We start from the raw sequence: 14,264 nt of genomic DNA, 5'->3' as shown, positions 1-14,264 counted from the left end.
CAGTCCACTGCAAACATGTACTTTCTTCTTAGAAATGGAATGGAATGCGTTGCCTCGCTTCCTTTTCTCTGGCCGCTCGCTATTATGTTGCCAGTTAGTTAGTTTTTACGTTTTCAGCTCAGCGATCACGGTTATGTCCACACTGAAGTAGCTTACAGTGATCAGAGAGAAGCATTCTGCCCCCAGTGAAATCAATTGTAGGGTCCTTCTATCAATGGCTTTCTGGTTGACATGTCTGACTTTTCATTTCTGTAGTCAGATAGATTGATGACTTATGACCAAGAATGTGTGTTTGCTGACCTCTAGCAAGAGTGAGTGACACGTAATTAATTCTGCAAAAAAAAAAAAGAAAGAAAGAAAGAAAGGAAAGAGAGAGGAAAAAAAACATTATCCAATGTCATTGGCCTTGGACTTCCAATAACCATTTGACATTCCTATGCAGGCGCTGCACGAAAGTTATACATACCGAAAAAAGACATTTTACATGTCACCACTTGTGAAATATGTAATCGCTACCTTGAGCCTCGTCTTTCTGAAATGTTTTATTTTTCATTTTCGGCCCTTGCTACGAAAGGAACCGCCACATCTTATTTAAGAGAACTTGGAACATCATAATTGTAAGTTTTCGGTTTGCTGTTTTTCCTGTAGGTGCCGTGCATCCGTGGATCTCTCCCGTCCTGCACTTTATGCATTTTGTGCATCTGTTGCGAGCGGCTTGCTTGCGAGAACGGAGACGTGACGCGTCATCCTTTTATTACGTGGCCTCCGTGCCACAGACGTGGAGCGGCCTATTAGTTGGCTCATGTTGCCTCCTCGGCCCGACGAGAGACAAAGGGAGTCAGCTGTGACTCAAAACAAGCGTCTGAGAGACCACTCTGCTGCGGAGGTAATTGAAATTCATCTTTTTATTGTGCATTAGCCGTGGCCCCGGCCCGTTCGCCGATGGCTCGCATGCAGCCACTACAGAACATCGCTGTGTAATTAACCCCTCCTGATCTGATCACACCGCTCCATTGTTTCACCGCTCCGTTTCTCCTGAAAGCAGCGTGCAGTCAGTCCTGCCTTCTACTCTGGGAGGATAGGATGAGCGCAAATTCATTCTGTTTTTCATAAAGGTTCAGAAGAGTTTTTTTTTTTTTTTTTTTGGGAAGAATCAAATGCAATATTTACTGAGAGCGTTATATTAAAAGCACTCTCTTCTTTGAAGTGGAAGACTTTAGTAACATATATAGGCTCTATAGTCCTTTTGATCCCGTGCTTGGCAAGATGACAGTTGTGCGTGATCAATGTTCATTTTTCTTTTTTTTTTTAACATCTCCAAGTGACTGCTTTGTTCCGTTTTATATGAGCTGGATCCAAGTTATCTTTTCATGTTGGAGATTGTGACAGTGATCCTGAGTCAGTGATAATTATGAGATAAAGGAATGCAAAACTTCAGATTTGGCTTTTAAGTTTAAGTGACCCGCTTTCGTGCGGCTCTACGGAAAGCGCACAATGAACCATCCGGCACGTGGCTTTAATCGTGGAACCGCAGGTGTCACGTACGGACGGCGAGTTTTCTCATAGGTCAGAGGTTGGAAAGAGGTCAAGGCTCTCCTCAAGTAAGCGTGGCCTCGACTTCCCAGGCACGCGGGACGTGGGCGTAGAAGGCGTGCTGCTGTTTCTGGTGTGGTTTTTGTTCTCTGATTGACCACCAGGGGGTACTAACCACAACAGGCTACGTCCAGACTGACATCAGTAATAATGATCATTTTTATGTACGCGTGTTTGGGCTGGCGAATTTAGTGATGCCGCAAAGTGCGTCCTTGCCCAGTGCCGTCCCCCCCAAACCTGGAAGGACCGATCGGTCCCGTCCGCGGTTTCCGAGGGGCGCCGAGGGCCTCCCCATCACCTGTGCAAAGCAGGCTGACCCGGGAAGCCCCGAAGGACACGTCGAACCCGTCAGGCACACGCTCACCATGCGCATCCTCATTTGAATTTAGGGGCACAGCCGAAAATAGGCTACTCGCAGTCTCGAGAAAGGAGCGAAAAAAAGATCTCCTTCCCTTCCCTTCCCTTCCCAAACAGTGAATCCAACTTTAATCCCAGTCATTAGGAATTAGACATGCAGAGTTGTCCGGCCGTGCTTCTAAATTACAATCAAACGGTTACCCATTACACAAATTATTGACGGTAGATTCTCTTTTCAACTGCAAATTAAGGCTATTAAGAAAGGCTCCTTTTTAATGCAAAAGTGACTAATTAACCGGCGGATGGGAAATCTGCAGCCCAGATATCAAAAAAGTGCTTGCTGCACATTGCAGAAACACAAGGGAACCAATTAGTTTAATTATCAAAACAGCTAATTAAAATTGCACAGTTCCTAATTAGTTCTTTGCTTTTGCCTCTAATTGACAGCATGGAGATAAATGGGCTGCCGATGAAAAGGGGTAGAGGAGAAAAACAGGCGAAACTTTGCCGGAATATTTATGCTGACTTTATCTCTGTCTGTGTGGCAGCCCTTGAAAGTGGAAAATTAATGACCTTAATTCCCAAACTGTTTTTCCTCTAACTGTGCTCCCCCCTGTGCTCCCGGTGCATTCTCTCCCTTCCTTTTTTACGGCCCTGCCACCCTGCCAAACTACTTGAAGGGGAGGGGAAAAAGGGGGCTCGGGGCTAGGAGAGCGAGCCACCAATTCTCCCCATTAACGTGACAGCTCCCATTTAACAATAGGAGCCGGATGAAAGAGCGCAGCAGATGTAACCACCGGGAGTGTTGCATCATGGGATCTGTGGCTCCATCACGCCTTCCTAACAAGTTGGCGTCGCTTTTTCGAGGGAAGCCTTTGTCCCGTTAATATAACGTGCTTTGCGGAAAGATCTAAATGACGATATGACGATGAACGTTTTTGGAGAAATTAGCGCTTCGTGTTTGGATTGTCGTGCAGAACGTAATTTGCCCATTTTCTTCCTTTATGGTTTCCGGTGCGGGATCGGCCTTGTCCGTAAGCCGGGAGGCGTATCCTTAAACGGTATACCTTTGAGATTTATGCTTGGGGTTTTCCCTGCTTTTTGGCACGCTCTGCGTAGAAGACCTTGAGCTTAAAGAAGAAAGATGGGTCCTGCCGGACAGAACTGCTACCCAGGCAAACCCGAGGGACGGTCGCTCACTCCTCGCTCCTCGAAGCGTCCAATGACAGCGGGAGCGTTCGTCTGGGGGCCGCAGCCGCGTGCCTCCCACGCTGCCCCGTTATGGGACGCGCGTCTGGGCTCCCGCGCGCCACTGGGCGTGGCGGACAGCTACCCGATGATATCGCCGCGGTTCTGCGGATAACGTGTACGTGATGCCACCGCTAGAACTGCGCATGAGACCGTTGTCGTGCGCTAAGAACACGGGCTGCATAATGCAGGTGTCATTGAGGTGCAGTGGTTCTGTAACATGGTGTTAATGCACTGTGATTTGTCCTGGCACCCTTTCAAGTCAAGTGCACCATATTATTTCAGCCATTCGGAGGCTGGGGGAAAATGGAAGGGGGCTGTTTCGACTTGAAAGGGGTGGGCTTTTTGCAGAGTCTCACTAAAACGTATTTCGTAATTGCGTAACGGTTTCCTCTTCTTTCATTCGAGCTGAAAGCAGCCATTTCTGCTCCATATTTGTGACCCCCACCCCCCCAATTGGTCAGAACTGCCAACTTCTCGACATTTCGGCTGGCAGAGGGCACTCGACTGAAAAGCTTTTTGTCCCAGTGTTCGAAACGCAACATATTTCCGCTCTACCCCCCTGTTTCAAACTGGCACCTTAAAAAGACAACCACACACACACACACACAAAAAACCAACCAACCTCCTCCTCTCCATTTTGGAGGGGTCCGCCTGAAGGAGTTTGCTGTCTCCGGCCAACAAAGAAACCTTCTGTGCTAATTAATAAGTCCCCTGTTTTATTTATGATCCAGCAGTAATTACTGGGCAGTATATTGTAATCCATTCATTAGCACCTTGGTACCGTTATGGATCATGCCGCATTGTTTTAGGTGCATGTGCCATTAAGGCAAACAAAAGAATGAATTTATTAGTGTAGAACCTTGTAAATATTCCTAAAGTCTGTGTGCCTTTAAGGAAGAACAGAGGGCCATAAAACTTTTGTCAGCACTTGCTTAGTAATTCCATTTGCTGCGGAATATGTTAAGGAAGTGCAGTATAAATTCAGTTTTAATTGTTTTGTACACACGCCAGTGAAAAGGAACTGATTGGATACAGTTCACAGACAGTATATTAATATGTTATTTTCATATGTTAATTGGTTTGCATAATCTTTCCTTTTGCATGCTTTCAGAGTACCTGGCATTGAGAAGGGGCTACAAAGAAAGGAAGGCGCCAATTTACATAAAATCAGCTCCCCTCAACATTAAATAATAATGTGCCCATGAGCCGAAGGTGTGTTCAGTTAGCAGAAAGCACATTTTTATAATTTATATGCCAGCTGTTTTGCTGCTTTCGAGTCCATTTTCCTCCGTGTCTGCCTTTTAATGAAATCTTGTTACTGGAGAATCGACTGGAGTGAATTGAGATTTTAATCCCATTGACGTTCCAGCACGGAAATGCACACTGGTGGGAACTTTTAATGGAGGACCCTGTAATCAGAGGACACTTGTATTCAGCCCCCCTTACAATAATGAATCTCATCAAATGTTAAAGCCAGGGCCGTGTGCGTGGGGCTTGGATTTCAAGGTTTCTCGACCATCTCCATTCGAGGCATTCCTCTGGGAGTGTGTGATTACTCAAGTTTAGCAGTTTATTGCCTCATCTTTCAATAGCCACTGAAGCACAAAATTCTCATCTAGGTAGCTCTTTTCTAACTTGAAGAACAGATCAGTGCAGAGTGCAGGAGAAGAGGAGGCATCCAGGTGGATGTACATTCGGGCATGCTGGAGAAATGTTACAGGGAAATAAAGCCCACAATGGAGATGAGTGGTGCCCATGCTGTTATTAATATGCAGATCACATAGGGAGAGATGTTCTGTTCTGTTCAGTTTTTTCTTTTTTTTTTTTTTGTTGCCCGGGTTCATTTTTGTCCTGCCGCTGGTGTTAGGTGCTCTAGATGTTGGGCAGGCAAGTGGGAGCTCCTGGGCCTTATCTCATCCTTGTCCTCTACCTCCTTTCCTCTCCCCTGCTTGACCTCCGACCTCAGGACAGTATTACTGCTGAAGGCTATTTAGAACAAGCACTTGAGAAAGATGTGCTATATATCTGAAATATTTGATCATGCGAAGAAAACGGGCATATTTTCCATCTCCCCTTTTTTTGTATGTTTCTGCTTTAGGTTGTCTGAATAGTTTGGTGTTATGATGAACATTTACATTTCCAGTGAATATATAGTTCAGTAGAGCAAAACTGGAGAAAATAATAGAGTACTGACATAAGTAATATCTGTAGTGATGTATAACTTTTTTTTTTCCATTTGAGATTTGATTAAATTTCCACGGGTTTAATGGACTGTAATGTTGTTCTAGAAAATACTGTGAAACAAGCCTGCAGTTTATAGTGGCTATGTGGTATTTGGTGGCCTTGCTGCGCTGTTTGTTTTTTATTCCACTGTCTTTTAGCATGCACCATATGAACTGGCCTATGATATGTTGTTTGGCACACTTCAATATGCAATAATACCCCAACGAGTGCAAGAGGGATATGATGGCAGGACTCACTTAAATTTTACACATTTCCATTCTTAAATGACCACATCTTGCTTGAAATTTCAAAGGATGGCCTCTGTTCTTTAGCCACATCTGCTGGTGTGAGATCAGTCTTCTTCATGATTGCTGGGCAATGAGAGCAGGCTTGTACATCGCCGTCTCTGTGGACCTCTTCATCCTCATCGAACATTGGGGAATGATGCCAGTGCATCAAGTGGGAACACATAATGAAGACACAAATGACATCTCGCACATACCTGCAGGTAATTATAAAGCGAGGCAATAAAAAGTGTCTCATGATTCCACGGTTTGTGATGTATGGACAGTTGCCTGTTGGATTATACCGCTGAGCTGGGGAGTGCGAGCGACCTTTCCGATTTCTGGAGAGGACGGGCAATGTGACACAAGCGAGGCTGCGGACATTCTGTAGACGAAGTTCCTGCCACCACCTGTTGATAGAGCAGCCCTCTGGGGGTCTTCGCACCAGATGAAACATCGTCCGTGCACGAAGCCGCTCAACTCGCATGGCAGCCGCTATCAAACAGGACATCATCACAGAGCTTTCCTGGGTTTGATGGGCATCTTTGATGCTGCAGATAAATGAGGGCGAGAGCTGACGGCCTCCTACTCGCACCGCTCGCTCCCTTTGCATGAAATAAGGGAAGAACAAGGGGAAAAATACAGAAAAAGTCAGCACTCCAATGTGTTAGGTTTCGACGTTGACACGTGCAACTTTGGCCAATTAGCTGACAGGGCTGTGCAACGGCATTGTAAGAGCTCTGAAACCGGACGCATGCGGTACAACGTTGTGCTGTTTGCACAAAGATCTATTGTTACATCTATCGCAGCAATCTTCGGGAGAGCTACTTGAGGTTTGCCTATTGATTAAAGGATTCCATTGACTTAATAAACCATCCTGCCTTCCATTAGACATGTATCCGATATTTGCCTAATTCCTCAAACAGATGTCCAGCCCGGGCCCTTTAAATGAATTGATCTACTCATCTTCTCTGAAATGGGAAAATGGGTGGGCATTGATGAGCTTGGAGATGGGTTCTGAGCAGTGTTAAAACACGAGCCATTGACCAGTGCAGAGAGAGCTCACTGGCAAATTGCCTCTTGAGGGCTCGTCGGCGAGCGTGCGATGGCAATCCTGCGGGCGGCGTATACAGTATACTTCCATGCAGTATACATATCAAAGCCACATTTGTTCTTGTATTCAACATGCGCAGTGGATTGTCTCTCTCAACTTAGAAAAAGAGTTCCATTTTGTTCTGCATTCTTTTATTTGCTTTTAATCTCTCACGTAATGCGTTTGAAAAATACAGGACATGAGACTTTATATAATATATAAAAAGGAAGCACAAAACAGTACACTAAATCCCCAGGTATCATACCCATCACAATATCAGTGCATTTTAGCTCTGTCATTTTCCTGATAGGGACAGTAAGCTTCGCTGAGGTGTGATATCCAAAAGCGCTCTTGTTTGCAGTGTATAACAGGCATTTAGAGGAGGATGTTCGGTTTGCAATCAAAGAACTAAATGGGTTTTAAATTGCATAGGAATAATAGGTAAAAGGATCTGGCTTCAGAGAAAGGTAGCATTAATGGGACCTGTCTTGACTGGAGGAATGAATGACACCCTCTGAATGATGGCCTGTTGGTCATTGTTGTTCTTTTAAACATGGGTTGCACTCATCCATGTTAGTCCCCAACTACAGATAAGCACCTACGGGTGCATTCATGCCGTTACGTTTATGCTTGAAAGTTTGTATTTGACAAATGATGAGCTGTATCCTCAGGCTCTTTTGGATGCATTGTAGATGACCCTCATGTTCACTGTTCTTCATCTTCTGATTCTGGACCTGGAAGCCAATAAGGCACTGCTTTCCTGAGACTTTCTTCTATGCTCAAACTGTGCAAAATTTGAAGAGATTAAAATTATGTAGAAATGAGTGCAGGTGTCATCAGATTACAATTGGTTTCTATTCTGACGACCTCTTTGAAAGTCAACTTTGTTGTATGTCGCTGTCCCTTTATGCTGAACTACATAGGCCATAGGGATATACAGGTGTACCCCACTATCCACCCTTCATCCATTCCTGAATATGGTAGGGAAAATGAAAAGCTGAATAGCAGGAGCCCATTTCCCATTATTCCTTATGGGGAAAATTATAATCAGTTCTCAGCCCATCTGAAAAACCCTGACTAACTTTGATAAATGTCTCTAAAATGCTATAAACTCTTCAAATGCTACTACTACTACTAATAATAGATAAAAGTTGGGTGCTGTACTTACTGCCAGAAGAGATTAATGGAGAGCATGAGGATGAAGACGCACATCAGTGTAAAAAGCATTATAGCATTACAGATCAAGGCCTTATATATGCAACAATGCAATTTATGTTACTTATTTAAATCCTCAAAATGGATTAGAATAACTTGGATTGAGAAATGATGCACAACCACAAGTAAGTAGTGAACTCATGAACAGGGCGCTGCATGACTAGTGACGCCTTAACTGATGAGCAACAATGAAGATGCGAAAAGGGTGTTATAAATACAACAGTAATATTGAACATTTAATAATTATACCCAGAAAGAAGTTTTAATACACTATGTCTCTACCTTCTGTGAATGTTCAGAGTAAGAAAAATTTAAGAAGGTAGGTATTTGAGTTTCAGATGTACTTTTACTAAAGAGGCATTATAGCTAGAGAGCATGAGGCATTATAACATACAGTGCACTATATGGTATTAAGTTGCCAAGATATATATATATATTTTTTAACATTTTTTGTCAGTTTGTGTAAATAAATTTCTTCTTAGAGGCCAATTTTTATGTTTTTTCAGAGACACTTTGGCACAAAGGTGTCATAGTTTGAAGGATTGGGGCAGACAGCAAAAAAGGTTTTTTTTTTTTTCACAGGGCATTATAGCAAAAGCTCAGATAAGAGGATGGATTGCAAGGTAAGCCTGTATAAACAATTAACATGCATGAATACTATGTTTTATAATGGGGCTTTGTAATCTTTTTTCCCTAATTTCAGCCATTGTTCATGTCAGAATAATACTAATATACAGTGTAATAATATAAATACAGTACAGTGTTGTATTTTCATGCTGCACTGTTTTCACTTTCATTCCTCGATCAATATTTTCTTTCACTTTTTCTTTTCTACACCAACTGTATCCTCATGCTTTCGCTTGCCGGCCATTTTTAGAAAAGTAGTTTGAATGGAATCACAGACAAAATTTTCTTTAAATAAAACAATATTTTTGTAAATAAATGCAGTCACTGACAGACAAAATGACTGCGTCAATAAGAAATATGGTGCCTTGCAACAGTGCGTTGCATTTGAAGTTAGACACTATGACCAAATGTTGGGGCTTAAACATAATAGTAGGCTGATGCGATGGCCATTGTAAGTACAGGTTGCCGTAAGTCATCAATGTCTTATGTTGACGACCACCTGTCTTGAGTCGAGAACCCCCGCTCCCACCACCTGTTGAATCTAGGCCTTGTACAAGGCCTGCAGGCCTTGAATGTAGGATTCTCGGGTGTAATGCCCCCTTAAAGTATAGAACCTTGGCCATAAATTATAGAGGTATGACAGCATGTAAGAGGACGAAAGAAGGTTGACTCTCACAAAGCACCTTTGTCTATCCAGTGGGGAGTGAAAGTATGATGGGCCAGATGGAGACAGGTTAGGACAATTAAATAGTTCTGTGGTTTGGGCTAATAATGAAGCGTCTTCACTGGCATTTTTACCCTTCCGCAGCTGATTGTGATCAAATCACAAAATGATGATTTTTTTATGCATTGTCACTAGCAGTTGTTATTATGTGTAACAATTATGTGTGTTATAGGTATGTATACTCTGTATGTAACATACTATGTCATATTTGTGTATGTATGTATAGGTATAAGTATGTATACTCTATGCCATTCACAAAAGCCTTCAGTAAAAGATTCCAGGCCTTTGTGTCTGTAAAAACTGTTTTACCCAAGAAAAGGTTTTGTAATAGCTATGGCTTAAACTCTTTAACATTTTTTCTCCATATTAATAAGGCACTTTATTTGTGAAGCTGGAAATAATCACTTGACTCCCTACTTATCTTGTTCTATTTGGTTGTCAAAAATGTTAATCTTTCTCCTTGCCTGAAATTATGAGCCTGCTTTATTGGTCAAAGGCCACAATAATTTGAGCTCTTATTTTATAAACTCATTTTTGCAGACTGACAGTGTCATAGATGAAAAAATAATAAATCACACGCACGTCCCTGAAGATTGCACTGCAAATGTCAAACTAGACGGGAAATTGTAATTAAAGAAAGGAAATTGCTGCAAAGAAGCACTTGATTTTAAAATGAGCTAAGCATTGAATTTTGTAAGCATTTAATTAAGGCCCAATTTGGAGAGACTTTAGTTCTTTTTTCCTTGTCTCACAGCCTTACTGTAATCCTCTCCTCCACACTAAACCTATTCAAAGCCAGCAGCTGAAAAGGCTGAGAGGATATGTTTGACCAGCACAGGGCTTAATTCTCACTGCTGTTGTTCACAACTAGAGTGAGCATTCCATAAAGGGTTTCCATGTTGTTCTTACTCTGTGCTTCTAGAACTATAGGTTTTGATTAGATGCATATATGAGGTATAGGTAAGGTATGGGTAAGGTATTGGCATAAAAGTATCCCTTTTCCATAGACGACATTGGTAATGGGCAGATCACATACTTTAAAAAGCCTTTTCAGGAAATTTAAACAGTGCAAGGATGTTCTACGTTTGATTTCTGAACACCGAGAAAAACCACGGGATTTAAAATAAGAACAAATCCTCCACCGTCGACAGGCACCATGTATGGTTGTGTTTTTCGTTGGGGGAAGTTTCATGATGTGTCAGTTTAGGAATAAACTTCTGGCCTGTTCAAGATCCATTTGACACCAATATACGCACCTTCAGAAGTGCCTTTTTACTCGGTGCTTCATTGCTTACAATTGGTTATTACATTTGCTTTTAGTTGAATGAGGCAGATCTTTGGAGTTTTGGTGGATTCTGTGTAAGCTCCTCCCACTGCCGCCTTCTTTTACCCAGTAGGGGCGGAGGCCAAATGCTATGAAGGTACACCACAGAAGTATGTCCTCCACTGCTTGGTCATGTCACTCAGCTACCCTGCAGACCAGCTGAGCAAGAGGAACAACAGAAATTCAGCTGAAGAGATCAATTATAGATAGACGGAAATGAATGGAAGAAGTAATTTAATAGATTATTGAGCTGATGTCCTATATCATGTGTGAAGCAAATGAAGAATTAGGTTGTGTCCATTGGATGAAACTGCATTTAAAGGCCTTTCAAATTGTATTTAATTGTAAAACAAACATTTTGCATTGTTTTAATCACAGAGAGTAAATTAACAAGGACAATCTGAGTTCTGTAGAACAATACGCCGTCTGAAAAGAATTACGTTTCGCTTTGTGTTTTTAATTTTTTTTTCTCCCCTTAGGACCACTCAGATTGTGATCCCTGGTTTTCTTCTCCATATTCTGGGTCAAGCCAACATTATTCTTACACGTGCGGAGATTAGCGATGGAGCAAAAAGGTTTGTGGAGCGCACGATTACATGCAAAGATGACACGGTGGAGCCAAGACACATGCTCACTTAGACTGCAGGGATGAACCCTCCTAGCTAGCAAACATACAGCAACAATGCTCATTACTGAAAGCCTGCCTATGCTATAAATACTTCATTATTATTTTTCTTTCTGCAGCCAGATGTTTCTCCCACATGGATTTCTGACACACTGGTAAAGACATTACAAATGTTTTAAACAGAACACCCTACTTTATTCAGTAGTTTTAAGAAAGGTTGGAAAAAAACAATGTTAATTAGATTTGGAAACCCAAAAGTAGAAGCTGGAAAAGTAACAGATGAGAGAGAGGAGCCAGGAGACCAGATTCTCAGGACTGAAGAATCACTTCGCTGGGCCCCCCGCTTTGAGAGATGTCTAACAGGAAGTAGTGCTCAGTTCCCATCCATACCGTGGTCCTTGTTCTGCTCTGTCACTGAACACAGAGCTCTGTGGTCGGCACCTGGCTGCCGCTCTCCATGGAAACATCTCTCATCACCTGCAATACTTTGTTATTACTGAAGCAAAGAAGTTTTTTAGCTACTATTTATAAGATGAAAGCATCTCTTTTGGGAATGGTAGAATTAGTAATTTTTTCCCAATTAATTTGTGCTGTGTGGCTGACTCCCTGTCACCACCAGCTCCCCCGTGAATAGATATTTGCGTGTTTACAAATATCTCAAGATGTCTGAAACTCTTCATCTTAGCTCTGTCGCTCTATTGGCACCAACTCAGGAATGCAGTTACGGGTATAAGGAGAGTTGAGAAGCCATGAGCACACATGCTAAACCCAACTGAGAGAACGAACCAAGGACATGAAGAGTAATTGGATGGTGTAACATGTCAACTCTTTACTTCGTTACTCCATCTATTACTCCACATTACTGTATTACTTATCATTTCTCAATATTAGTCTACTACTTCATCAATTACTCTACATTAATCTGTTTCTCCATCCTTTACTCCACGTTGCTGTATGACTTCCTCCATTGCTCTGAATTACTGTATTACTCCAGTCATTTCTCTAAATTGCTATATTATTCTCTCATTCCTCTAAATTACTATACTACTGTCTCCATTACATCATATTACTCCATGACTCCACCCATTACTCTACATATATCCTTTAACAGCAAAAGTACAGATTAGCGGTAATCTATAGGTTATGTACCTGATGTATCTTAGAGAAAGAATCTAGCAATGGCTAGTAGCTGTGCAATGATTTTCTTGTGTCAAAGACACACTAAAACTACATGAAGAATAAAGAACAACTTGGTGTGATTAATTGGCCATATCAACGAAAAGTAAAGATAAAAGCTGAACTGTAATTGAATGTGAAGCCTCATTTAAGTATGGATTTGTACTGAACCACTTTATTGGATTGCTTTCTCTGCTTTCTGCGCTTAAAATATGCTTTTAAAATGTGTGCCATTTCAAATAGTGGAAGGGAGGGGGGGAAGAATTCAATTAATAGCTCATTTGCTGAAAACACCCTGTTTTCAGAAGCCAGAACGTGGCCCTGGAAGTGATATGCAGTGCGTTCGTCCGCACACTGTGTCGCAAAAGAGTGTTGATGCACGTCTTTAGGCATGATTGCAGTAATGGAATGGAAAAGTACTAATGTAAAACGTGTAACTTTGCTAATGAATCACTTTAAATATTCTGCAGTTGTTAGCATTAAATTATCCTTAGACTTCCGCTATTTTGGCAATTCAAATGAGAAACACTTTGCTCGGAATAAACTGTTCAACTCTAATGAGTTGAGAGCAAAGCTTGATTAACTCCCCTCTACCAGCAACACTTTCTCCAGGATGGTTGCCGTGGTATCATAATTAAAAAAAGAGCAATCTGCTCTTCTCTTTGTGAATGAAGGAACTCACGATCTGTTGTGCCATCAATTTATACTGAAAATATAATAATTGCATAAGGGGCCTTCGGTCAAGTTCGTTCTAATCCGAGCGCCAGAAAGACAGAAGTCAAACATTTCTGTTGAAAGCCAAAGTCAGTCGACAAGCTGGAAACCCTAAACGCAAATGGATGCGACTCCCCTCAGACGTCACGGCAAGCCGAGACGTGGTGAGTCCGTCATCCCGACATCTGTCAGTAAAGCGCGATGAGCGGATGGGCCGCGCGGCCAGTTTATTAGACCATGCTAACAGCGTTCGTACATGTCTGAAAAAGCTCTCACTTTAAGATCTTTAATTAGGGCAATTATGGCTGCCGTATCTGTTCATTTTATTAATTCCACTGACGGGAACCTGTCACGTAAAGTTATCATTAAATGGCGAGTTATGAAACAGCTGTGGGAGGTATGAATTAGCACACCTATTGGTTCGCTGATGAAATGCAAGTCACCTCTAAGTCGATCTGTGGCTTTCCAGCCCTCCAATGTTATAATTGAGTAGCTGAAAAAAAGTCTGTTACGGGGGCGATCTGTGTGTGTCCGCGTGTGTGTGCGTGCGTGTGCATGGAGAAGGGTGTTCCTTCTGTAACTACCTGAGAAAGTGGCACACCAACAGCTGTTAGAGCTGACTTGAAGGTTAAATATTAGGAAGGAATCCAATTTCTCTTGTCTGTTCAGCTCAGCGGTGTGTTAGATTGCAGCTGGAGTGTGCTTACAGACTGTGGGATATGAAGTAGGCTAATCAATCCCCTCCGCTCCATTCTCAAATTCCTCTCATATCAGGTCCCTGCCCCCCAGGCAGGCCTTCTGCTTTCCGAAAGCCAATTCCGCACGAAATAAGAACTGTGACCTGCAGCTAGAGGGTGAAGTTGAGTTTTCCCTTCATGATTAATCTCTTCTTGGGTGGCTTTCTGAAAAAGGAGAGGGGGGACTTGGAGGGAGGGGGGGGTGGGAATAGGAAAACATGCAAGTCCGAGCCGTGTGACAGGCAAGCAAGTTTTTTTTTTTTTTTTTGTTAAACTTCTAACTGAGTCTGCAGTGAAGTCAGCTTATCAACAGGGGGAAAG

This window comes from Scleropages formosus, chromosome 2 (assembly GCF_900964775.1).
Source record: "Scleropages formosus chromosome 2, fSclFor1.1, whole genome shotgun sequence".
NCBI lineage: Eukaryota > Metazoa > Chordata > Actinopteri > Osteoglossiformes > Osteoglossidae > Scleropages > Scleropages formosus.
The sequence above is the reverse complement of the archived record's forward strand: the minus strand, read 5'-3'. Positions refer to the sequence as shown.